The sequence below is a fragment of the Pleurodeles waltl genome, unplaced genomic scaffold (assembly GCF_031143425.1).
Source record: "Pleurodeles waltl isolate 20211129_DDA unplaced genomic scaffold, aPleWal1.hap1.20221129 scaffold_59, whole genome shotgun sequence".
In the NCBI taxonomy this organism is placed as follows: domain Eukaryota; kingdom Metazoa; phylum Chordata; class Amphibia; order Caudata; family Salamandridae; genus Pleurodeles; species Pleurodeles waltl.
In genome coordinates, this window is record NW_027150301.1 from 3,439,100 (window position 1) to 3,466,911 (window position 27,812).

Here is a 27,812-nt window from a genome sequence, read left to right on the forward strand (position 1 = left end):
GCCACATGGTCCCGCAATGTGCTGACAATCTGATTGAGAGCCACAACGATGGTGCCCATTGCGGAACTGATGTTTCTGAGTTCTTCCCTGAACCCCATATACTGTTCCTCCTGCAGTACCTGGATCTCCTGGAACCTGGCCAGGACCGTCACCATCGTCTCCTGGGAGTGGTGGTATGCTCCCATGATGGGGGATAGGGCCTCGTGGAGAGTGGGTTCCCTGGGTCTGTCCCCCCCTGTCGCACAGTAGCCCTCCCAGTTTCCCTGGGCCTCTGTCCCCTGGACCGTGTGCCCACTACCACTGCCCCCAGGTCCCTGTTGTTGATGGGGTGGTGGGTTAACCTGGGTGCCCTGTAGTGGTGGACACACCGCTGATTGACGTGTCCTGGAGACAGAGGCATGGGCCCGCTGGGTGGGTGCTGTGCTGATGTTCCTAGAGGGGGGTAGGTCTGTTGTGGCCTGTGGCTGTCTGAGGGGAACCGACTGCCCCGAGGTCCCCGATGGGCCGGGCTGGTCATCTGGGTCCAGGGAGACAGAGCTGCTGTCATCACTGTGGGCCTCTTCTGGGGGTGGAATGGACATTTCTGGACCCTCCTAGGCGGTGTCATGGCGTTCGGGTCCTGCAGGGGAATAAGAGTATGGTTATTGCTTCTGTGTGTGCCATAGCGTGCAATGGGTGGGTGCCCGTGTACCCCAGTGCTGGCATTCCCTTGTGGGGGCTGTTGTGACAGTGGTTTGGGGGGGGATGGGGATGTGAAGTGGGCATGCTTAGGTGATGGGTGTCCATGGTTTGTGGTCGCATGCAGGGCTTGGTGTTGGGATGGGTGGGTTGTGATGGTGAGACATTAGCAAGGAGGATGTGTGATGGGGGTGGGTGGGGGTATGATTGGGCATGCCGGTGGGTGGGGGGGGAGGAAGTAGTTGAGATTAGACTTACCAGAGTCCATTCCTCTGCCTACTCCTGCGAGGCCCTCAGGATGCAGGATCGCCAAGACCTGTTCCTCCCATGTTGTAAATTCTGGTGGTTGAGGTGGGGGTCCGCCGCCAGTCTTCTGCACCGCGATGTTGTGTCTGGATACCATGGAACGCACCTTCCCCCGTAGGTCGTTCCACCGCTTCCTGATGTTGTCCCGATTTCGTGGATGCTGACCCACAGCGTTGACCCTGTCCACTATTCTTTGCCATAGCTCCATCTTCCTGGCAATGGTGGTGTTCTGCACCTGTGTCCCGAAGAGCTGGGGCTCTACCCAAACTATTTCCTCCACCATGACCCTGAGTTCAGCGTCTGAAAACCTGGGGTGTCTTTGGGGTGCCATGGGGTGGTGTGGATGAGGTGTGGGGTGGTGTTTGTGGTGATGAGTGTGGTGAGTGTGGTGGTGTGTGGTGTTTTGTGCGTGGATGTTGTGTGAGTGATGGTGTTATGTGCCTGTGAATGCTCTGTACTAGCTGGTGGTGTCTCTCTCTGGCCTTAGTCAATAAATGGTGGTCGTAGGGGTTTGTGGGTGATGTGGGGGTGTGTTTTATATTGTGTTGGGTGTGTGGGAGTGGTGTTTGTATGTGTATCAGGTGTGTGTGTTTCAAAATGACCAATGTGGCAGTGTTTTGGAGCTGTGTGTGTATTTTGACCGCGGCGGTGTGTACCGCCAATGGAATACCGCGGTTGAAAGACCGCCGCGTGGATTCGTGGGTCGGAATGGAATGGGCGTATTTCTGTTAGCGTGACAGTGGAGGTTTGTTCATCGCCAGTTTTTCGCTGGCCGTTGGTGTGGCGGACTTTTGTGGATGTCGGGTTTTTGGCGGTTTGCCTGTTGCGGGTCAGAATGACTGTGGCGTTTTCCCGCGGCCGCAGCGGAGTTATGGCGGTCTTCTGACCGGCGGTAAGCGCCTTTTACCGCCGAGGTCAGAATGACCCCCATAGTGTTTAAAAATTTTGATAATGTAATAAAGTCATTTAAATATATTGTCATAGGGAGGACAGGACTGCTTTTTTCCATCCACCAGTTCGATATCTCACAGCTCCAGGTGTTTGAAAGTGCCTAGATCCCATCAAAGTTCCCCACCGTTTTCAGGAAGTTTATTCCTCCCAGCAGGGAAATGTGATGAATATACATCACTCTTGTGCCAATTCACCCTTAAAGCAGACAATTTGCTGAGGGGCTCCAAGGCCTCAAAGGTGTTCGCTACATCTGATCCCTTTCCACATAGATTACAACATTTCATCCGTGTATAGTGAGCTATTTAGTGATGATCCATTAACTGAATGGTCTTGGTAGCAATTTCGCTAGAGAGGGCGGGCAACCCTGCCTTGTGCCCCAACCAACTATACATTTGTCCGAAATGACCCTCCCACCCTTTTTATGGGCGTATGGAGCAATCTGGTTACTAAAATATTGCTAAGTACCTTATAATCCACATTAAGTATGCAAGTGATCTATAGGAGAGTGGTCTATAGCAGGTCACCTGTTCCTCATCCCTGTTCTTCATAAGCAGTGACACAATCAGAGCCTCCCACATTGCTGACTGGACTTAGCCCAGTATCTTAGATTCATTATACAGCTGTCAGTATAGGATCCAATTCACCCAGACAGGCTGCATAAAATTCAGCGGGGAGGCCATTGGGCCCAGGCACCTTTCCTCTCACTCGGGATTTCACAGCACCCACACTTGAACTAAGATGTCCCCACCCAAGAAGGCTGCTTCCTCACTGGTCAGTCTATGTGCCCGAGCCACCAAGACATAGTCAACCTGTCCAGTGAATACCTATGTATAAAGGCCCTGAAGGTTGCATGCATTCCTCTCAGTAACTAGCTGCCAATCATCAATCGCATCTTTAAGATCGAGGAGCCTTTCTCATAGGATTAGCCATCTATGCAAGCAATCTCCCATCTTCATGCCTCGCCTCGAGACTCCAACGGGTGAGTTGCCGCGCTCTATAAATGTTTGATTGATTGATCTTTAACTCTTTCTTTGTGCTCCTTGGTGGTGTAGCTATGATAATCGTATAATTTTTAGTGGGTCTCTCATTCCTAATAACTTTCCTCTCCCTTCGCGCAACTCATGTCTGGCATCCTAGTTACTCACAACCATTTTCTCTATGTTACATAAGATGTTCTCTTGTTTAAGAGTCTTGGGCCAGATGTGCAAAGGCTTTTTGCAATCTCAAAAGCTTTGATTAGAAGATCACAAAAAGGCCTTTTGCTACCTATGAAGCCTGAATTGCTATTCCGAAGCCCGTTGCCAAATCACAATTTGGATTTGCCACTACATACCGAATCGGTATTCGCAAGGGGCGGGTTTTGGGCGTCCCTTCTGTCAGTATGCAACCCCGCGTGGATCCTCTGAATCGTCTTACCTCCAGGGACTGCACACAAACTATCCTGGATCGGAAGCGGTGTAGTCCCTTGCCAGGACTCTGGTGCTCCTCCCTGGACCCATTCCACAACTGAGGTGACAAACGGAGGCAATCACTTAAATAAAGTAATCCAGTCACAGATGACAGACACTGATCTACGTTTTAAAGCTTTACTCAGAATTAGTACAAGTACTGAATTTAGCTGTAAGCAAGTTAGCACGTACATGAAGTCCAGCAAATTCAATACAAAATCGAGCATAGATTTGCTTTCATAGGATGGGGAAAGGATCTTATCTCAAGCAGGAGAAATCTTTCTCTTTTGTAGCAAAACAAAGACTTCATACATTTACCACATCAGTGCGGTGTTCTCACTGACTCATCTAATAGGGATTAAAACTCAAGAAACAGTTGCCACTGCTTACTATCAAGGTTATTCTCACAGATACCATGCAAGACACTATTGTTCAGAGAAAGAAACATTTTACCACAGTTGCTGTCTCCAGTCGTCTTGTAGATTCTCCAAGTCCACATCAGTTTGTTTTCTCTTTCTCCTAATCAAAGTCCTTGATCCATGTCTCCTACAGTTGATGACATTCGTGCTGAAAGTTTAAGAGAAAAGACACATGCGGCGCATATTAGAATCACAAGAAGAGGTGTTAATAGCAGCTTAAGCACTCCCCCTCCTACACTACCTAGCCATGCACCTACCTTAGCAAAGCCCTTTCCAGTGGAATGAAACAACGACCCTATTCCTTCCCAGCACCCGTCTCTTCTCGATCATGTAATTCAGAGGTGACATTTGTGATATTAGTAATATAGCGATCAAGGTTGTCGTCTACTTTAGAAATGGATGCACAACATTCACAGTATGGGTTACGCGGCAGACTCTGCCTTCTTTTGCTTAAAGCTTGTCTACAGCAAGCCGATTGTGCAGGATCATGGCTTTCACAGCAAGCAGCTCCTTGTTAATCACTGTTAAAGCACCAGAAGAGTTGGCATCCAGGGGATCTACTAGCGTGGAAGGATTCCTAATCTTGACGTCATTCAGAGCTACTCCCATCGAGGGGATCAGCGCTCCAAATATATCACCTAATATCTGTTCAATGCCTCTTTTATTTGCTGTCAGGTGTCTTTCTAGGTCATTTGTATGGTAAGTCTTGGGAAACACTCAGGCCACGTAACAACTACCTCCCTAACTGTGCGGCAGCTGACGTCAGCTGGTTTGTATTTAATACGTACATCTAGTTCAGCAAAGGTTTGATCTACAACTAACTATGATCCCACTCACTCCATCCAGCATCTTCAGCCGTCTCATTTCCTTCTTGTCTGTGAACTATGCAAACATTCCTCTCTTTTCCAAGTCTAAACTCAGTCTCGGATGATCATTCTGCGTTCCTTCTGGCTCCTCCTTCACACTCCCTCTCACCTCCTCCCCTTCCTTGCCTTTTCTTCTTCACTCCGTATCCTGACATTTAATTCATCGACAGAATGCGCTCTTCCTCGCTTATTCTGCATCGCAGGTTTTCACTAGGATGGTTAGTGGGGGTAGCAGTCGTTAGAGGGGTGAAGAATTTCATCATATACTCAGGCTTCTTTAGTATATTATACGGTTTCAGAAACCAACGGGATGTCTAGTTTCCCAAAAATAAATGTCAGCATCAGTATCTTACGGTACATTTTCAAACGTACATGGGTGACCAGAACAATACAGCTCAATGGAAGTTTGGTTAAATAACACATTCACAACACAGAGCACAAAAATGCATAAGATAAAGGTAAGTGATACTATGCCGAGCTGTGGGCAGCTGATACTGGAAGCCAGGAACACACAAAACAATTAGTAACATTCATGATCTTAATATATTTCGACAACATTTGATAGTACACATTATAACTGTGTTGGAAGGTGGGTCATTAGTTGTGTGGCCTGCACAAGTAATGGATCCGCACATGACCACCACTGGTAACCAAACACCCCACCGTAGCGCTTGACTCTCACAGGGTAGCGTTGCTGAGCAGTCCATGGCTTACTCAAGGGAGGTGGTGTGAGCTAGTAATCCCCATTCACGAGCACGTGATGGCACTCAATAAATTATTGTCCAGTCTGTGCTTTTTCTTTTGATAAACTAAAAGTACATTTATTACTCAAACACACACTACTCAATACTATGCAACAATTTACAGATATACATAAATTGATGGAACTACCCTTGGATGACATTGTGTAATCTCTCATGTCTACCCCTAGGAGAAATATAACCCAACAACCCACATGTCAAAACAATCTCTGGTATCCCAATGCAACTTTTGCTTCTATTGTAGAGTAAAAGCACCAAAATCTGACAAATAAATACATGTATGGTACAAGAGTGTGGGTATCAGTCTCATTATATAAATCAACATTGCGAGAATAGAGACATGTTTAAATACTTTAAACAATAAAGATTACTTTTGGATTACTTTTAAATGTTTTCTTGATTACCCTGGTATAACATCATACACTTGATTAATCTGGTGTAATACCATCCTGCAATCCTAGAGATTGCATGCACACAAGCCAAGAACTAAAGTTCAAACAAGCTGTTGCTTTACATTTGTTTGTAACCCTTTGGGGGTTATATTTCCTTTGTCCGTCCCAACCTAGGGTGGGAGACATAAACGTGAGATTGGGGGGACACTGCGCTGTTCCTGCAGCTCCCCCTAACAATGGGCACTTGTTTGGTGGTGGCCCCATCTTCCTGGGGCTACCACGAGCTGAGCACTGTGTTCTGGAAGACTTGGGCCCCGCAAGACCTTATTGGCCATATGCATCTTTAATGAGCGGCTCTCCCATTGTGCCGGGGAGGGTCGCTCTACTTCCTTTCATGCAGCCTCACGCCACCGCTTTACTCTGGGGATAGGGTGTGTCCGGTCCCACTCAGGCACCCCCTGAATGCTGGCCTCATTGGAGGGCAGCGCGGGGAGCCTACCCCCAGCTGCCCTCGTGTTTTAGGGGGTGTCCGGTTCCACCCGGACACCCCCGTCAGGAGTGTGCTGTTGTGGAGCGGCTCGAAGGGCCAATGTGGATGGTTCTGGTGTCGTTTCGCTCCTGGTGACGATCCCTTGCTATCAGAGGCACTCTCCCTAGGCCTCCTGGCCTAGAAGCGTCCCAGATTATAGCGGGCCAGTCCTTTCTCTGGTGCCCTCCTTTCCTTCTAGGCAGCGCGCTCTCCTTGCGCCAGCCCAGTCTTTCCCCCAACTAGTCCTCAGGAGTGTGAGAAGCTGGCCTGGTTTGTAGTGGGTACCTACGTTACTTACACCTTATACCAGGTCCAGTGATCCACCTTAGTGAAATGTTGGCATTGTCTAGCATTGTCTAGCAGCTTAGGCTGTCTAGGGGTAGCAGTAGCTGAGCAGCCAAGGCTGAACTAGGAGACATGCAAAGCTCTTGCAATACCTCTTTAGTCACACAGTACTTGTACATAATAAAAGGCAATACTCAGTGTTACCAAAAATAAAGGTACTTTATTATAGTGACACAATGGCAAAAATATCTTAAAGGCTATACTCGCTCTGGAGGTAAGTATTATACACAAAATATACACTTGTAACCACAATCAGGTAAATAAACAGTCATAAAATAGTGCAAACAGTGAAAAACACAATAGATTGCAATGGGCCTAGGTGGAACACAAACCATATACTAAAATAGTGGAATGTGAATGTCGGTTTCCCACCTAGGCAAGTGTAGTGCTGGGGGTGAAAGAAAACACCAAAGGTAAGTAAAATACCCCACCCAGAGCCCAGGAAAGTAGGAGCAAAGTACAGCAAGCTTCCTCAGAACACACTACAAGTCGTGATAAAGGATTTTGCAAGGACTAGAGTGACAAATTTGGAAGTAAAGAGAGCATGAGCACTGGAGTTCTATATAGCAGTACTCCAGTGACAATTTAGAGAAACAGTAAAAACACACTGACAAGCAGGCCATCATCCATAAGCACTGGGGTCCTGACTAAAAAATTGTGTCATCCAGGAGCTTGGGCCACATGTGCTCTGAAAATCAGCCCCTCCTTCCTAACATTCCTTTCAGGGCTTCTCCACCCATTTCCTGGCACGGAATGACAGCTGGCTGATTGATGCAAGGCCCTGCTCGGGCAGCTGGATAGAGCAGTAATTGACCCTAATCCTGAGCTGAGCCAGAGAAAGATGACATTCCTGGATGATCCATAAGTTGTACAACTATGATTTTGTAACCTACTGCATCATTCTTTTCATACAGGTTACAGTGTTCAGTGGTGCAACTCTGGTCTCTGTGGGCCCTACGGGTACTGAGTTATGCCCTAGGCCACTCCTTCCTATTGACATTTAACGGAGTGTCCCTACAGTGAAAGTACAGTAAGGACACTGACTATCCCTCTGTTGTGTACACCCATCTCATGAGGCCTACTCCAGGTCATCACCTACTCTGCATAGTTCCTTCTGCGCCAGGCTTACCTAAGCGCAGTTCTTGGGCTGCGCACACCAGGAACCCTCCCCGCTTAGCCCTTACACGGGTGCACACGCATGTGCACACATGATCACGTATAACCAGCCCGGCGCCTCCTACTCTTGCTGCGCCACAGCAGCCTTTCCTTAGGCTTCACCGGTGGTCACATGCGAAGTCCATTTTACCATGAGTTTACTGTGGGGGAGTCCCTGACTAGGAGGCTCCCTCACAGTAAAAGGTCAAAAACCAAGTGGTCAAAAAGCAAAAAATCAGGGCAGACCAGATGGTCAGACCCATCCTCTCACAAACTGAAAATGTTTTGGGAATGGGGACATGAGTAAGCTTGCTATCACGAGGGACTGGATAAGCAGCAGTAATACTGGTTTGATTTTCTTGCATGTGCAATGCATCTCCCTCCACGAGACAGAGGTCTAAAAGCCAGCCAGCTACAGATAAAAAAGCTGCAACTGCCACCATTATTATGAAGCTTCTGCAGGGATCTGGCACCATTCTCCTTTGCATCAGGTAAAGCAGGTGCTACCAAGAAAATAAACCTCCTATCCTCTGCTCTAGCATCACTCCCCTCTCTCCAGCCGTACAGTGAAATGTGCTGTGTTGCTGCTTGGCCCTATCCTCTGCTCTAGCATCACTACCCTCTCTCCAGCCGCTACAGTGAAATGTACTGTGTCACTGCTTGGTCCTATCCTCCGCTCTAGCATCACTACCCTCTCTCTATCCGCTACAGTGAAATGTGCTGTGTCACTGCTTGGTCCTATCTCTCTGCAGCTGCTAAAGTGAAATGTGCTGTGTCACTGCTTGGTCCTATCCTCCGCTCTAGCATCACTTCCCTCTCTCCATCCACTACAGTGAAATGTACTGTGTCACTGCTTGGTCCTATCTCTCTGCAGCTGCTAAAGTGAAATGTGCTGTGTCACTGCTTGGTCCTATCCTCTGCTCTAGCATCACCACCCTTTCTCCAGCCACTACAGTGAAATGTGCTGTGTTGCTGATTGGTCCTATCCTCTGCTCTAGCATCACTACCCTCTCTCCAGCCACTAAAGTGAAATCTGCTGTGTCACTGCTTGGCCCTATCCTCTGCTCCAGCATCACTACCTTCTCTCCAGCCACTACAGTGAAATGTGCTGTGTCACTGATTGGTCCCATCCTCTCCTCTGGCATCACTCCCCTCTCTCCCGCCGCTACAGTGAAATCTGCTGTGTCACTGCTTGGTCCTATCCTCTGCTCTAGCATTACTCCCCTCTCTCCAGCCGCTACAGTGAAATGTGCTGTGTCACTGCTTGGTCCTATCCTCTGCTCTAGCATCACTCCCCTCTCTCCAGCGCTACAGTGAAATGTGCTGTGTCACTGCTTTGCCTAAGGAGCAACAGACCTCTGACCTTTGCCTGTCTCATCACTGGCACTGTCTCAGGGAGGTTCTTCTGGGTCAGTCAATTTGTCCACATCGTCATCAACGTACATCCAACATGTCCAGTCTGGACCTGGCTATTCTGTTGGGATTCTGTTAGTTTTGTTTTGTTCACTCCAGAATTCGTGTCACTTCTGGCTCACTGGTCTCTGCTATAGGCTCTGGTTGTTTAGCTTACGTCAACGTCTCTTCTGTCTCTATCTGCTCTTTAGCTAAATGTTGTCAGAGTACCCTTCGGTCCTTTAGTACTGGTTATCTGTTACTTTAGTTTGTTCTGTAGTTTCAGCAGCTGAGTTTGCCTCCATTGCTCTCCAGCTTTGTTTTCTATGGAAGAAGTCCTCTAGCCACAGGACTCGATGTGAGATTTCCATGTGTCCCCTTCTCCTCTGTGGATACAAAGACTCCACCTAGGTGCTCACAGCTGGGTTGACAATGGCAGCGTGGCAAGACATGGGACGCACTGCATCAGTCAGTGCCTTCCAGTGTTCAAGCAGTACATCATCAGCGATGCTGAGAAGCCCAGCAGCTTGTACTGACAGTATTCTCATAGCTGTCCCCATTAATACTTCATGTGGGGAAAGTCCTGTTGTTTTGTATGGAATACTTTGGATGTTCATCAACACTAAGGGATGGGCATCTGGCCATTTCAAAGACTTTGAAGCACACACTCAGGCCAGTTTTGCTTTGATTATCCTTTTAATATACACTCTCTACAACCCAACTTCATTTAAAAAGAACAAGCTATGTTCCAGGGCACAGTCGCAAGCCATTTCATATGCTTACTGTAGGAGGCTGGACTGGCTTGTAGTGAGTACCAAGGGGTACTTACACCTTGCACCAGGCCCAGGTATCCCTTATTAGTGTATAGGGTGTCTAGCAGCTTAGGCTGATAGATAATGGTAGCTTAGCAGAGCAGCTTAGGCTGAACTAGGAGACGAGTGAAGCTCTTACAGTACCACTAGTGTCATATGCACAATATCATAAGAAAACACAATACACAGATATACTAAAAATAAAGGTACTTTATTTTTATGACAATATGCCAAAAGTATCTCAGTGAGTACCCTCAGTATGAGGATAGCAAATATACACAAGATATATGTACACAATACCAAAAATATGCAGTATAGTATTAGAAAACAGTGCAAACAATGTATAGCTACAATAGGATGCAATGGGGACACATAGGGATAGGGGCAACACAAACCATATACTCCAAAAGTGGAATGCGAACCACGAATGGACCCCAAACCTATGTGACCTTGTAGAGGGTCGCTGGGACTGAAAGAAAACAGTGAGGGTTAGAAAAATAGCCTACCCCAAGACCCTGAAAAGTGAGTGCAAAGTGCACTAAAGTTCCCCAAAGAGCACAGAAGTCGTGATAGGGGAATTCTGCAGGAAAGACCAACACCAGCAATGCAACAACGATGGATTTCCAGACGAGAGTACCTGTGGAACAAGGGGACCAAGTCCAAAAGTCACGATCAAGTCGAGAGTGGGCAGATGCCCAGGAAATGCCAGCTGTGGGTGCAAAGAAGCTGCTACTGGACAGTAGAAGCTGAGGATTCTGCAGGAACGACAAGGGCTAGAAACTTCCCCTTTGGAGGATGGATGCCCCACGCCGTGGAGAGTCGTGCAGAAGTGTTTTCCTGAAGAAAGACCGCAAACAAGCCTTGCTAGCTGCAAGTCGTGCGGTTGGGGTTTTTGGATGCTGCTGTGGCCCAGGAGGGACCAGGATGTCGCCAATTGTGTCAGGGACAGAGGGGGCGACCAGCAAGACAAGGAGCCCTCTCAGAATCAGGCAGCACCCGCAGAAGTGCCAGAACAGGCACTACGAAGTGGAGTGAAACAGTGCTCACCTGAAGTTGCACAAAGGAGTCCCACGCCGCCGGAGGACAACTCAGGAGGTCGTGCAATGCAGGTTAGAGTGCCGTGGACCCAGGCTTGGCTGTGCACAAAGGATTCCCTCTGAAAGTGCACAGGAGCCGGAGTAGCTGCAAAAGACGCGGTTCCCAGCAATGCAGTCTGGCATGGGGAGGCAAGGACTTACCTCCACCAAACTTGGACTGAAGAGTCACTGGACTGTGGGAGTCACTTGGACAGAGTTTCTGGATTCAAGGGACCTCGCTCGTCGTGCTGAAAGGAGACCCAGGGGACCGGTGATGCAGTTCTTTGGTGCCTGCGGTTGCAGGGGGATGATTCCGCGGAGCTTCTAGTGCAGAGAGGAGGCAGACTACCCCCACAACATGCACCACCAGGAAAGCAGTCGAGAAGGCAGCAGGATCAGCGTTACAGAGTTGCAGTGGTCGTCTTTGCTACTTTGTTGCAGTTTTGCAGGCTTCCAGCGCGGTCAGCAGTCGATTCCTTGGCAGAAGGTGAAGAGAGAGATGCAGAGGAACTCGGATGAGCTCTTGCATTCGTTATCTAAGGAATTCCCAAAGACAGAGACCCTAAATAGCCAGAAAAGAGGGTTTGGCTAATTAGGAGAGAGGATAGGCTAGCAACACCTGAAGGAGCCTATCAGAAGGAGTCTCTGACGTCACCTGCTGGCACTGGCCACTCAGAGCAGTCCAGTGTGCCAGCAGCACCTCTATTTCCAAGATGGCAGAGGTCTGGAGCACACTGGAGGAGCTCTGGGCACCTCCCAGGGGAGGTGCAGGTCAGGGGAGTGGTCACTCCCCTTTCCTTTGTCCAGTTTCGCGCCAGAGCAGGGCTGAGGGGTCCCTGAACCGGTGTAGACTGGCTTATGCAGAAATGGGCACCATGTGTGCCCATGAAAGCATTTCCAGAGGCTGGGGGAGGCTACTCCTCCCCTGCCTTAACACTATTTTCCAAAGGGAGAGGGTGTAACACCCTCTCTCTGAGGAAGTCCTTTGTTCTGCCATCCTGGGCCAAGCCTGGCTGGACCCCAGGAGGGCAGAAACCTGTCTGAGGGGTTGGCAGCAGCAGCAGCTGCAGTGAAACCCGGGGAAAGGCAGTTTGGCAGTACCAGGGTCTGTGCTAGAGACCCGTGGGATCATGGGATTGTGCCAACAATGCCAGGATGGCATAGAGGGGGCAATTCCATGATCTTAGACATGTTACATGGCCATATTCGGAGTTACCATTGTGAAGCTACACATAGGTAGTGACCTATATGTAGTGCACGTGTGTAATGGTGTCCCCGCACTCACAAAGTCCGGGGAATTGGCCCTGAACAATGTGGGGGCACCTTGGCTAGTGCCAGGGTGCCCACACACTAAGTAACTTAGCACCCAACCTTTACCAGGTAAAGGTTAGACATATAGGTGACTTATAAGTTACTTAAGTGCAGTGTAAAATGGCTGTGAAATAACGTGGACGTTATTTCACTCAGGCTGCAGTGGCAGGCCTGTGTAAGAATTGTCAGAGCTCCCTATGGGTGGCAAAAGAAATGCTGCAGCCCATAGGGATTTCCTGGAACCCCAATACCCTGGGTACCTCAGTACCATATACTAGGGAATTATAAGGGTGTTCCAGTATGCCAATGTAAATTGGTAAAATTGGTCACTAGCCTGTTAGTGACAATTTGAAAGAAATGAGAGAGCATAACCACTGAGGTTCTGATTAGCAGAGCCTCAGTGAGACAGTTAGTCATAACACAGGTAACACATTCAGGGCACACTTATGAGCACTGGGGCCCTGGCTGGCAGGGTCCCAGTGACACATACAACTAAAACAACATATATACAGTGAAATATGGGGGTAACATGCCAGGCAAGATGGTACTTTCCTACACTTACCTGTTGCCTCTGGTTACAAAGTCAATGCCACTCTGATGAGCATCGCACTTCACTACTGCAGTCTGCTGAGGCGCTTGCAAAGCATCCAGTAAATTTGAAGTGTACATGCTGTTGCGTGTTGGGGAACCCACAGATGTCAGGAAACACCTTTGGGGCCATAGTAGCCTAAAGTCATGCACAACACCAAATCCATACTGGCTGTGTGTAGATCGTGACTCCCAACCCCTCTGATGTACAACAGGCTCTAGTAAGCAGAACAGTTTGGCCACTTGAGCAGATGTCACATGACATGGGGGTGAAGCTTCAACAACTCCTGAATGGTACAGACCGAATCGGCTGCTCTTAAAATGCCAGGTCTGCCTCTTAGACATGAACCATCAACAAAAATAATTTGATCTAGATCATCAAGGGGCACATCCAGCATGTCAGGTGTTGGTTTTGTACATACCTCAGTCACATCAACACAATTATGTTCACATTCAGAAACCATTGGTGTGGGTATCAATTTAACAGGGTTCAGAACATTACGAAGACATTTTCTGTGGCCAAAATGATTCTCTCACAGCAGGGTTAGGCAGCTATTCGTAAGCTGTTGGACACGCATCCTTGTCAGTAGGATCTCAGTTGATGTGGCACCATCATTATCAATAGGTGACCCATGACTGTTCCCTGTGTTTGTTAGATCCTCAAGCTAACCACTGCCACCGCTTTGAGACAACAGGGCAACGCTGTAGTTACCGGAATTGTTTGCTGATAGATAGGCTACTGGTTGTTTGGCATCACCATTTTCCTGGGTCAACACAGATCATGCACACCCATTTAGTTCACGACAGAACAGCATAAAATCCTTGATGTATTCTGGCATTCCAAGTGTGGGTGCCCTACACAATAAATGCTTAAGCTCTCAGAAACCTTCCATGCACTGGTTATCCTGAGGTATCGGGTCAGTGATGTCTGCATGTGTCAGCTTTTGCAGGTGGGGTTCCATTGTCGGTAATAGCCAACTCTGCCCAAGAATGTGCAGCCATCTCTCTGTGTTGTGGGAAATTTCACTCTATTCGTTTGTGAAACACTGTCATCTGGTGTCCCAAATATTTGACTTCTCTCTGACATTATTGTAACCTGTCGGGGGAAACCCTGTGTCCATCTCAGCAAGGTGGTTGAGCAGGGCAATGGTGTCCTGTCTGCTACCCTCTTCTGATATTGATGTGACGAGTAAGTCATTGATATACTGTCCTAAGGAAGAAATGCAAAGTAACTGCAGGTTCTCAAGATTCTTCTTTAGGATCTGATTAGGGTAGGAAGGACTCTCTGTATACCCTTGAGAAGCTAACACCACACAAGAGTTTTTTTCCTTGGAATTGGAAAGTGAAAAGATATCAACTTTCCTCATTCAGGGAAAAGAAAAAAAGACCTGACACGTCAATGACTGAGAACCACTTCACTTCTGGAGGATTTGAAATAGGATCACGGCAGAGTTTGGTAGCACTGGATATCACAGAATTACAATTTGATTCATCTTTCTCAAATCCTGCATTATCCTCTATTTTTTTACTTGCTTTTCGTAAAAATATGATTGGAGAGTTGCATGGTCTCTGGATGACTTCTTGCATTATTCCCCGGGCCTTCCTGCTGTCAAAAACAGAGGTTATTCCAGCAAAGGCTTCTGGTGATAGTTTTAATACATGGGCCTTTGGATAGTCTGCGTCCAACCTTAACCTGACTTTCAACGGGGCTTCATCCTTTATTAGTCCTGTCTCCTTGCCTATAAAGTCTGATACTTCTTCTCTTACTGTTGCCTTTAAATCAATTGGAAGGTCTGCAGTGGTGAGAACTCAAAATAGTTGGACTACTGACTCAGGACATTTTAATTTGAATTCGGCATCTGCTGCACTGGTCTCCAGCTCAACTCCTTCTGGGGTACAATAAATTACACTATTTAGCTTGTACAATAAATCACATCCCAGCAAGTTTACTGGGCTAGTATCACAAATAATAAATTGATGTTTATCTCTTATCAGGCCAATCCTCACTGGCACTATGGCTGAAATCTGTTTTTTATGCAATGTATTTAAAATGGCAACAATTTGGATGTCTTTTCCCGAGGGGGATAGATTAGAGACCTCAACCGTCCTAACGGTCAAACGGGTAGCTCCAGTATCTATCAAAAAGAATACGGGATGATCTCTCCTTCAACATATGGGCCACTCTGATCCACGTCAAGGATTGCGTCAAGCACACATTCTCTCTCCTCACCTCAGGCATCATCATTGGGCTTGTTCGTACCCCAAGGAATTCCCAAACATAATGGGAACCTGCCATGTGTGCTGCTGGAAGGCTGTTCTCTGTGCTCGGGAATCTGCCTGAAATTGGAGGCATCCTGCTTGGGCCTGACCCAGGGCTATGCGAACCTATGACACCCCTTCTTTTGGAAATTTGGGGTTCACTGGGGGTTGAGGCACCTGTGGAATCCCTCCCATCTCTGTCATCTGGGGCTCAACCTGAAGAAGGTCAGGATTATAGCAGCACTCTCTTTTCCAATGTCCAACCCTGTTCCAAATGTGATATGGGGATATTTTCTTCATTGCCCTTAATGTTGCACTGGTTACCTTTCCTCATTCTTTTCCCTGACCTGACAACCCTCCTCCATACGACATTGCAGCGCCCATCATACTCATCCCATTAGCAGCATCCATCTCGTCATTAATATTTAACATTTTTACTGCTCTCACTCCCATGTCCTGAACCAACTTAGGGCCTGATTTAGATATTGGCGGACGGGTTACTCCATCACATAGATGATGGATATCCTGCCCACTGAAATCTAAATCCTGTCATATCCTATGGGATTTAGATTTCGACAGACTGGATATACGTCACCATTGTGACGGAGTAACTTCTCTGTCAATATCTAAATCAGGCCCTTAGTCTGTGCAACCATGAACTTTTCTTTCAGCTCTATCTTTTTGTCTCAAGTGTATTGCTACAATGCTTGGCATAGTGCAGACTCTCATCCAAGGGTTTGGACTGCCAGCATGTCACAGTGTTTCTGTATCTGTGTGCTTATCTCAGGATGGGGAACACTAACAAACATTACCAGAAACCTCCTAGATTATCTCCCACTGGTTCATTCATTCCATTGTTCTCTCTTTAAGCCTGCATCAGGATCTCAAAGTAGGCATGTACAGATTCCTTGACTTTCTGTCCTGTTCTGAAAATCTTGGGGCAATCTATTTCTTTCTGGGGAATTTTTGTCTTCAGATTATTAATGACCTGTTCGTTCTTTGTCTTAAAAATGGGCGCCGCAACATTCGTGGCTGCTACTCTCTGTGGCTCTTCACTCAGCCAATCAGCTGTCCTTTTGCACTCTGCCCCTAAATCCTTGGGGACTGCTACATCAAAGAGCACAACCAAGTCTTCCCACAAAACCTTTGATATTGTCAACGTCATGTCTATTTGTGTGTACCATTTGTCAGGGTTCTCTCTTAGTCTCAGAAGCAAGTTTGCAAAATGGAACAAATCTGCTTGAGACCAGGAAACATGCACAAAAGCTCCTCCCCGCACTTACTGTTAGTGTGTGACTGACCGGTCTGTGCCAGCCTGCCACTTCCAGATGAGTTTCTGACCACATGGGGTGAGTGCCTTTGTGCACTCTGTGGCCAGAAACAAAGCCTGTCCTGGGTGGAGGTGCTTCACACCTCCCCCTGCAGGAACTGTAACACCTGGAGGTGAGCCTCAAAGGCTCAAGCCTGGTGTTACAATGCCCCAGGGCACTCCAGCTACTGGAATTGCCCACCCCGGACGCAGCCCCCACTTTTGGTGGCAAGTCTGGGGAAATAATGAGGAAAACAAGGAGGAGTTACCCCCTCTGCCAGGTCCACCCCTAAGGTGACCAGAGCTGAAGTGACCCCCTCCTTAGAAAATCCTCCATCTTGGTTTGGAGGATTTAGCCCAATAGGGATAGGGATGTGCCCCCCTTCCCAAAGGGAGGAGGCACCAGGAGGGTGTAGCCACCCTCATGGACAGTAGCCATTGGATATTCCCCTCTAGTCCCAACACACCCCTAAATTTAGTATTTAGGGGCGACCCTGAACCCAGGAAATCAGATTCCTGATGACCCACAAAGAAGAAGGACTGCCTAGCTGAAAAACCCCGCAGAGAAGAAGGAAGACGACAGCTGCTTTGGCCCCAGCTCTACCGGCCTGTCTCCAACTTCAGAGAAACTGCACAAGCGACATATCCTGCGGGCCCAGTGACCTCTGCCGACTCAGAGGACTGCCCTGCAACCACAAAGGATCAAGAACTCCCGACGACAGCAGACCTGTCCAACCAAAGAAAGAAGAAACCATCTTTAAAGGGACTCTCACCTCACTTCAGAAGCATGAGTCCCCACCACCTTGCACTTGACGCCCCTGGCCCATGTCCAGAGAAACCAACGACCCAGAGAGGATCCCCAGGCGACTCCGATGACGTGTCCACCCTGGACTTACCTCTCTTCACCCTCACGACGACGCCTGCAAAGGTAATCCCGAGGATCCCCCTGACCGCAACTGCCCGGGACGAAGATATCCGACGACTGGAGAAGCACTGCACTCACAGCCCCTACGCCCATGAGGAACCGACCACCAATGCAGCAGTGATCATAAGGCGGCCCTCACCCTTGCCCAATATATCAAATGGGTTTTCCTGCCAAAACATAGTGCCTGAAAGTAGGGACCAACAAGTTTTAGCACCCTTGGTTCTCAGAAAACATTCTGCTGACTCCCACAGGGGTACAAGAACACCCCAGGACTGTTCTCAGCTCGTGTAACATCTATTTTACACAACATTGACCCTGAGGCGCTGTCATATGTGGATGACATTTATCTCACAGAGGACGACCTCATGCAACATTTAAGACGGGTGGCCCACATTGTTGTAGGATTTGCCGAAATCGGCTACAAATTCAACTTCAAAAAAACGAAAATAGCTTTCCTTGGTGTCCTGCTTCTGGGATACGAATTATCGGATGAAGGCAGGAGTCTGGCACCCCAATTATTAGACAAATGCTCACAACTAAAACCTCCAAACACAATGAAAAAGCTCCAGTCAGTTGTTGGGCTTTTTAAACTTTGGCAGAACATACATTCCACATTATGCACAACGCATCAAACCATTGTACAACTTAATACGTCCTGATTTTGCCGGTAAATTTTGGACAGTCGAACCCATACATTCTAAAAGCTTTGCAAAAAGACATGCTCAAGGCAAAACACTTGCATACAAGGTACAATAAAAACATCTGGTCATCAGAGTAATTGCTGGTGCCACTGGATTCACCTATGGGACGTTCAATGAGGGTGAGACTGTTCTAATTACATATAAATCACACTTATGTTCCACAGCTGAACAACGCTTTGCTCCCACTGAAAAAATCCTCACTGTTGTCCAGATGGCGGTCCTTAAAGAGAGACCTCTGGCCCAGGAGAAGTGCATTATTGTCATATCTCCCATTCCAGCCTTAGAGGCTGTTACCAAAGCATGTGTTCCTAACGCTAAAGCACTACATCCATGTTGGATTCAATGGGCAACCTCTCTGACAGCCTCTGATGTTGATTATGTCTTTGACATCAAATTACAGACCCAAGAATTCTTACAATATGAACTTGAATATCCAGTTCCAACAAGTACATTGCCTATCGAACAATGTCATAACATTTTGAATACTGATGGTTCAGCCCAACCAGCAATAGGAACAAAACATCAATACGCCGCTGCTTGTGCAGTCATGAGTGGTAACATGAAGGATGGGTAGTTCCATCTACAAATACTTACACGCAGACTCTAGGAGATTGCACTGCATAACTTGCAGAGCTCAAGGCTCTGGTGATGGCACTGGAACATACGGATCCTGAGCAGATGATGTTGATTGTCTGTGATTCGTACTATTGCGTCCAGTCCTTCAATAAAGATCTGCATTACTGGCACCAAAATGGGTTCAGAGATTCAATAGGCAACATCGTTGTACATACACTAGGACATCAGCGTGTTGGAATACACGTTGAAGGCAATACTCTGGCTGATGAAGCAGCCAAATCATCAGAAGCTATGGCTTCTGTTCCTGCAGTAAATAGTTCCAAGCTAAAAGTGGATGATGAAACACTGGCAGCTTTGGTTGACGGCGCACCTTTTCCTAAAGCATATCCTGCTAAATATTCCTACCGGATGGCAGGTTTGTTTGATGCACAAGTAACAATACAAGGTGCAGGAGTTCGAATAATTCCCAATAAAGACTTAAGACCTGTGTTAGTGAAAGCTGCGCATGAGGGAGTTGCTTCTGCCGGCACTGGTGTGGCGGCTACAATTTCAATATTACATTCATGATATTGGTGGCCAGGTCTGTATAAATAGACCAAGCAATATGTCCTTTGTTGTGACATCTGCCAGCAAATAAAAGAGTCCACCTTGAAGCACCCACTGCAGACCCCACTCCTAATTTCCAACAAAACATTACAATGTGCGTACTTGGACCATTGTGGTCCCCTGACACCAGATAGTGCATACAAATATATTCTAGTAGCTGTTGACTCATGCTCCAGATTTCTGTGGGTCTGCCCACAACGCTCGGTTGACGCTTCAACTGTTATTAAAGATTTGCGAGTCATTATTGGTACATATGCTGTTGCGGCTTTCCACGCAGACCGGGCCCTGCTTTTGCCTCAGGGGCCTACAGGGACGCCATGGGTAAGTTAGGCGTCCAACTACATTACTCGTCTCCATTTCATCCTGAGGGAAATAGTGTTGTGGAGCGAAGAAACCGAGATTTAAAGCAATTCATACCAGCTAGAGAATTAGGCACTGGTCATAACTGGCTTACACACCTATATGGAGTCTAGAGAGCATTTAACAACCTGCCTAGAAGGTCCCTGGTGGGGCGTACATCATATGAATGCCTTTTTGGAACTCAAATGTATGTTCCAGATCTTGATGGTCCTGGCATGGAGGTGGCAGATATACCCTTTGACATAAATGAACGTGTCCTTGTATTGCAGGACTTAGAGCAGTTCCGTGATGACAGCGCATCTGCCAATGCTGCCTCCTTTGGAATCAGGGATGTACTAGTAACATCTACTGACTGGATTCCTAAGCTTGCAGATCTAGTGCATGAAAAGATTGCTGTGAATAAGCAATTTGGTCCTTCTTATCGTGCACCGGTCCCAGTCCAGGGAATACACGGTACCAGAATTGTGATTCTACCACCTCTGACTGGCTCTAAAGAAAATCGCTTGTCTCCATCGACAATGTCAAGCTACACAATGTGGCCGAACCTGCACAGCAGACCTAGACCTGAATCCCTCCCACTACAGACCAGGATGTACCCCTACAAGTCTTCAACAGCAACGCTGATAACCTCTCTGAGCTTGGGGAGGGTGGAAATGAGCTTTCATTAGTTCCACTTACAACGACTTCTACAATCAGTAATGAAAATAATGAGCAATTTCTTACAAATCCTACACAAACGGATGTCGTAATTTAATATGAACCGCCAAGGGAGTCCTCAGCAAGTTCTCCTCTTCAAAACACAGCTCTAGTTTTTGCACAATCAGAATCAGGTTATTTTGTCGTTGACAACACTTTCAGCAACTCATCTGCCTCTACTAAAACAGAACTGTCAGGAGCACATAAACTGATACATTGGCTTAAAATTAACTATTTAATTCATCCATGGATTTATCTATGGTGTTTATTGACTGCACTTGCCTTTCTCCTTTGGATTGGGTTTGTCATTGTCTTCTTTCTCCTGATGAATGGTCATTTTCTTCCTGAACACTCTACAGTTGAACTGGTGGATGGGGTCCTAAAACCAGATTTTTCATCGCACAAAATTCGCAGACTTGACCCTAGTGAACAGTACAGCCATACCTATTCCCAATGGGATTGTTTGTGACAAAGTATTATTCGATATATATGGGCCTACTGAAGTCATTCAAATACAATGTGTCTTTAAACTTTCAATGACAGATGTGAGCACACCCAGAGTAGTTTCTGGTGATTAGGAAAAGTATTTGTAATGAAGATGTGAAGATGTGTGCTAGTTTAAAGGAAATTATGGTGATATGTTCTGTTACAATTATCATGGACATTATTTCATTCACAGAACAAGTACTCCAAAGACTATTTTTAAATATACACAATGGGACCACTGCCCGACTCCATCAGTAGGCAGTTCTAAAACGTATACTGAAAAATGTGCATATTTTTCTGGGCACAATGTCAAGAATGCTGAGTCATATTATTTTAAATTGCCAGAAATAGAAAGTCAACATGTTTCATTGACAGACACAAAATTGATTTACCCTTATTCCTTTGTTTCGCGATTGACTATAGAAGGCTATGGGTACTGGTTGAAGGCAATTGACTAAAAAAGTTTGTGGGGAACCAAAAATTGGCAAATAAGAGGAAGAGAGGCTTTATTTAGAGCATGTATGATTCCTGTTTAAATACTATTTTTAAACAAAACAGTACAACAAACAAGCTGTTTAGTCTTAGCAAACATTAAGGAACTGAATGCGCCCAGTATTCCCACACCTGCTAAATTTTACAAATGGCAAAAGTATATAAATGTGTCCGAAGATCAGCTCAATGAATGGGTCCAAAATGGTACATCATATCATTTTCACGTCCTGGTGGGTGGTTATTGTGTCCTGTAGAAACCAATGGGTGTCATACGCATTTTGTTAACTCCTCTGGGGTTTCAGAATGAATAGACAGGACCCTCGCTATGTGCCCTCAGAGCACTCGGGGTATAGTGACAACATACAGTGTAGGGAAACTATGCCAGCAATGGATCAAGGTCTCCTCACTGGATGGTGTCAAAGAACATCCAAGTCTCCTGTCCAATAACACAGATTTATAGGATTTCCTGTTAGTCCCCAGAAGACAATGCAGAAAACGCTTCTTATTTGTTGCCAGTATTAAATATGGAAGCTTTCACAACAAGAGGCAGCTGCCTGTTAAGGCAAATAGATCAGCAAAACTTACAGAAAGCATTAGCCATTGTAGATAATGGAATTAACACCTTGTCCGAACAAATATACACCAAAATAACATTGTATCCTCTGCAATAGATATAGTACAGAGTAATGTATCATTTTTGCAACATGGACAAAGTCAGCTAAGATCCATTATGCAGTTAGGTTGGACACTACAAACATTGAAAGCGGATCGCGTTCCCTGGCAACATGTGAGTGCAAGGGAGATTTTTTCCACATTTAATATAACGCGACAACAACAAATAATGGCTAAGAAAGAAGCAACATATGTCATGTTGAATATTGAAAAGTTCGAAAAGTTGCCTTTTACTGTGGCTGAAATAACATCTGCTGAATGGCTAATACATGGGGTTATAAATCTGCCTATTTCAACACTTCAGTTTACATCCTGTTTGAAACACATTCCAGTGGGCAGATATGAAAGGCTGGGAGATAGTTACATGCACAAAGTGTGGGAGCTTCTTTTCTCGTACAAATGTTTCAATGCCATGAAAGAGGTCGTTCTTAGAGGTAGTGAATGCAAGACTTCTGTGAGCCATTCAATGGTTTGCAAACAGCTGTCCTTGCACGGGGCGTGTAATGCCTCTGCAGCAAATCTGGCTTGTTATCTGGAGGGAGTCCCAGTCCCCTTGATTAGACCTGCATTCCATGTGCTCTCCAAAGGCAGCTATGGGCTCCTTAACAGTGAGGGCTGTTGTGGAATGCAAGCCGGAATAGCTTACTTTGTTTAGGTCTCCCAAATTGTTATATGTTGCGGGAATGTCCTTTTTTACCTACACAGTTTTTAAGGAGTAGCAGACGTTTGGCCTCATATTGCTACTTCTGATGTGAATTTTGACAAGTTCAGCAGACTAAAGGGTTTATTGTTTCAAAAACATGTGGAGCTTACATATGCACGTGAGACCTATGCGTTTCAGGTTGCGAGGTCATCGGCGGAGATTCAGTCCCTTTTAAATACAAACTTTCCACAGCACTTTGGTGAACTTGTGGGACAAATATTTAATGCATCCAGTACTACTGGAATTGCCCACTTTTTTAAGGCTGGTGGTTCTGGTTTTGTTCACACCTTCGCCTCCATATTCGGTTTAATACCATCAGCTATACATTCTATATTTTCGAGTCTTTTTGGGGATTTCCGATTACTTTGGCTATAATAGATGGCATTTTGCTGTTGCTACTTTTTCTTAGCAATGGTTGTCCGGTCACAGCGAGGAGTACTAAAAGCACTACAACCTGCACAACTGTATCGTGAACGCATGATGCAGTATTTCGGAGCACCACTCCTGGAACAACTGGAGTGTGCTGGTCTTTGTCATTCCGACCAGTTTTGGATTGTGTGCAGCCCATGTTTCGATGCCTCTGGTGCCTCTTTGAATGTGCACTGAAAGTCTGTCTTTCTACACAGCACTTACTTTCATTGGATGCTGATCTGTTGATGTTCTTGATGAGGGCTCATTATCAGACATGCGTGTTGAGGGTGTGTGTAGGAAAGTACCATCTTGCCTGGCATGTTACCCCCATTTTTCACTGTATATATGTTGTTTTAGTTGTATGTGTCACTGGGACCCTGCCAGCCAGGGCCCCAGTGCTCATAAGTGTGCCTGACTGTGTTACCTGTGTAGTGACTAACTGTCTCACTGAGGCTCTGCTATCCAGAACCTCAGTGGTTATGCTCTCTCATTACTTTCAAATTGTCACTAACAGGCAAGTGACCAATTTTACCAATTTACATTGGCTTACTGGAACACCCTTATAATTCCCTAGTATATGGTACTGAGGTACCCAGGGTATTGGGGTTCCAGGAGATCCCTATGGGCTGCAGCATTTCTTTTGCCACCCATAGGGAGCTCTGACAATTCTTACACAGGCCTGCCACTGCAGCCTGAGTGAAATAATGCACACATTATTTCACAGCCATTTTCACTGCACTTAAGTAACTTATAAGTCACCTATATGTCTATCCTTTACCTGGTAAAGGTTAGGTGCAAAGTTACTTAGTGTGTGGGCACCCTGGCACTAGCCAAGGTGCCCCCACATTGTTCAGGGCAAATTCCCCGACTTTGTGAGTGCTGGAGACACCATTATATGCGTGCACTACACATAGGTCACTACCTATGTGTAGCTTCACAATGGTAACTCCGAATATGGCCATGTAACATGTCTATGATCATGGAATTGCCCCCTCTATGCCATCCTGGCATAGTTGGCACAATTCCATGCTCCCAGTGGTCTGTAACACAGACCCTGGTACTGCCAAACTGCCTTTTCAGGGGTTTCACTGCAGCCGCTGCTGCTGCCAACCCCACAGACAGGCTTATGCCCTCCTGGGGACCAGCCAGGCCTGGCCCAGGATGGCAGAACAAAGGACTTCCTCAGAGAGGGGGTGTTACACCCTCTCTCTTTGGAAAATGGTGTGAAGGCAGGGGAGGAGTAGCCTCCCCCAGCCTCTGGAAATGCTTTCTTGGGCACAGATGTGCCCAATTCTGCATAAGCCAGTTTACACCGGTTCAGGGACCCCTCAGCCCTGCTTAGGCGCGAAACTGGACAAAGGAAAGGGGAGTGACCACTCCCCTGACCTGCACCTCCCGTGGGAGGTGCCCAGAGCTCCTCCAGTGTCCTCCAGACCTCTGCCATCTTGGAAACAGAGGTGCTGCTGGCACACTGGACTGCTCTGAGTGGCCAGTGCCTGCAGCTGACGTCAGAGACTCCTTCTGATAGGCTCCTTTAGGTGTTGCTAGCCTATCCTCTCTCCTAAGTAGCCAAACCCTCTTTTCTGGCTATTTAGGGTCTCTGTCTTTGGGGATTCCTCAGATAACGAATGCAAGAGCTCATCAGAGTTCCTCTGCATCTCTCTCTTCACCTTCTGCCAAGGAATCGACTGCTGACCGCACTGGAAGCCTGCAAAACTGCAACAAAGTAGCTAAGACGACTACTACGACCTTGTAACGCTGCTCCTGCTGCCTTCTCGACTGTTTTCCTGGTGGTGTATCCTGTGGGGGTAGTCTGCCTCCTCTCTGCATCAGAAGCTGCGAAGAAATCTCCCGTGGGTCGACGGAATCTTCCCCCTGCAACCACAGGCACCAAAAAGCTGCATCACCAGTCCCTTGGGTCTCCTCTCACGACAACGAGCGAGGTCCCTCGAATCCAGCAAGACTGTCCAAGTAACCCCCACGGTCCAGTGATTCTTCAGTCCAAGTTTGGTGGAGGTAAGTCCTTGCCTCCCCACGCCAGACTGCATTGTTGGTAACCGCGACTTTTGCAACTTCTCCGGCCTCTGTGCACTTCCGGCGGAAATCCTTTGTGCACAGCCAAGCCTGGGTCCACGGCAATCTAACCTGCATTGCACGACTTTCTAAGTTGGTCTCCGGCGACGTGGGACTCCTTTGTGTAACTTCAGGTGAGCACTGTTTCACTTTTCTTTGTAGTGCCTGTTCTGGCACTTCTGCGGGTGCTGCCTGCTTCTGAGAGGGCTCCTTGTGTTGCTCGATGTCCCCTCTATCCCCAAACGAAATTGGCGACATCCTGGTCCATCCTGGGCCACAGCAGCATCCAAAAACGCTAACCGCATGACTTGCAGCTAGCAAGGCTTGTTGGCATCCATTCGGCGGGAAAACACTTCTGCACAACTTTCCACGGCGTTGGGGATCCATCCTCCAAAGGGGAATTCTCTAGCCCCTGTCGTTCCTGCAGAATCCTCAGCTTCTTCAGTCCAGTAGAAGCTTCTTTGCACCCACAGCTGGCATTTCCTGGGCATCTGCCCCTCTCCGACTTGCTTGCGAATTTTGGACTTGGTCCCCTTGTTCCACAGGTACTCTCGTCTGGAAATCCATCGTTGTTGCATTGCTGGTGTTGGTCTTTCCTGCAGAATTCCTCTATCACGACTTCTATGTCTTTGGGGGAACTTTAGTGCACTTTGCACTCACTTTTCAGGGTCTTGGGGTGGGGTATTTTTCTAACCCTTACTATTTTCTAATAGTCCCAGTGACCCTCTACAAGGTCACATAGGTTTGGGGTCCATTCGTGCTTCGCATTCCACTTTTGGAGTATATGGTTTGTGTTGCCCCTATCCCTATGTGCTCCCATTGCATCCTATTGTAATTTTACACTGTTTGCACTGTTTTCTAAGACTATACTGCATATTTTTGGTATTGTGTACATATATCTTGTGTATATTTCTTATCCTCATACTGAGGGTACTCACTGAGATACTTTTGGCATATTGTCATAAAAATAAAGTACCTTTATTTTTAGTATAACTGTGTATTGTGTTTTCTTATGATATTGTGCATATGGCATTAGTGGTGCTGTAGTAGCTTCACACGTCTCCTAGTTCAGCCTAAGCTGCTCTGCTAAGCTACCATTATCTATCAGCCTAAGCTGCTAGACACCCTATACACTAATAAGGGATACCTGGGCCTGGTGCAAGGTGTAAGTACCCCTTGGTACTCACTACAAGCCAGTCCAGCCTCCTACATTGGTTGTGCAGCGGTGGGATAAGTGCTTTGAGACTACTTACCACTCTTGACATTGTACTTTTCATAAGAGAAAAATATACAAAACAAGTTCAGTGCGTGTACACATAGCTAAAAAGTTTTGCATTTCCTCTTTTCACTCTTTTCTAAGTGCTGAAAAGTACATCTAAACTTTCTAAAAGTTTCTAAAAAGTTTTAAAAGTTTTTTTCTGTCTTTCCAAAAGTTCTGAAAAACTTTTTGTTTCACTTTTTCTATCACTTAACTCTTTCTAAAAATGTCTGGCACAGGCCAAAATGTTGATCTGTCCAAGATTGCATATGATCACCTTAGCTGGAAAGGAGCAAGGAGTCTCTGCATAGAAAGAGGTTTGAGTGTAGGGAAGAATCCTTCTTTGGAATTGTTACTTAACATGTTTAGAGAACAAGATAAGGCCAGAAGGGCCCCATCTGTTGAAAAAGTAGTTGATGGTTCCCAATCTGATCCAGGTACTCCCCTAGAGATAGATTCTGGTAGAAAACGTCCCAGCCTGCCCAGTATCAGACAACCTAGCAGGGCTGGTAATGATGCAGAGTCACACCATACAGATAGTGTGGTCTCTCATCACAGTAGGAGTAGGCATTCACATCATTCAGATGATGTCCTCTCACATTATACTGTTAGCCATCTTGTTAAGGTTCCATCTGTTAGGGAGAGGTCTCCTTCTGTCCATTCTCATCACACTTCTGTTTCTAGGCATGTCCCTCCCACCCACCCTGATGACAGAATGTTAGAAAGGGAGCTCAATAAATTGAGAGTGGAGACATCCAGGCTGAAGCTCAAGAAGCAACAGCTGGATTTAGATAGACAAGCTTTAGAGATAGAAAAAGAAAGACAGAAACTGGGTTTAGAAACCCATGGTGGCAGCAGCAGTATTCCCCATAGTCATCCTGTAAAAGAGCATGATTCCAGGAATCTGCATAAGATAGTTCCCCCTTATAAGGAGGTGGATGACATTAACAAGTGGTTTGCTGCACTTGAGAGGGCCTGTGTTGTTCAAGATGTCCCTCAAAGGCAGTGGGCTGCTATCCTATGGCTATCATTTAGTGGTAAGGGTAGGGATAGACTCCTTACTGTGAAAGAAAGTGATGCCAACAATTTCACTATTCTTAAGAATGCACTCCTTGATGGTTATGGCTTAACCACTGAACAATACAGGATAAAGTTCAGAGAGACCAAAAAGGAGTCTTCACAAGACTGGGTTGATTTCATTGACCATTCAGTGAAGGCCTTGGAGGGGTGGTTACATGGCAGTAAAGTGACTGACT

The 27,812-nt window shown here is 46.7% G+C and overlaps 1 protein-coding gene across 1 annotated transcript in view; it reads left to right on the plus strand.

Moving 5' to 3' along the window:
- LOC138278807 (E3 ubiquitin-protein ligase TRIM39-like) overlaps positions 1–27,812 on the plus strand; it is a 233,389-nt gene that overhangs the window by 132,054 nt on the left and 73,523 nt on the right. The gene's annotated exons all lie outside the window — the stretch shown is intronic.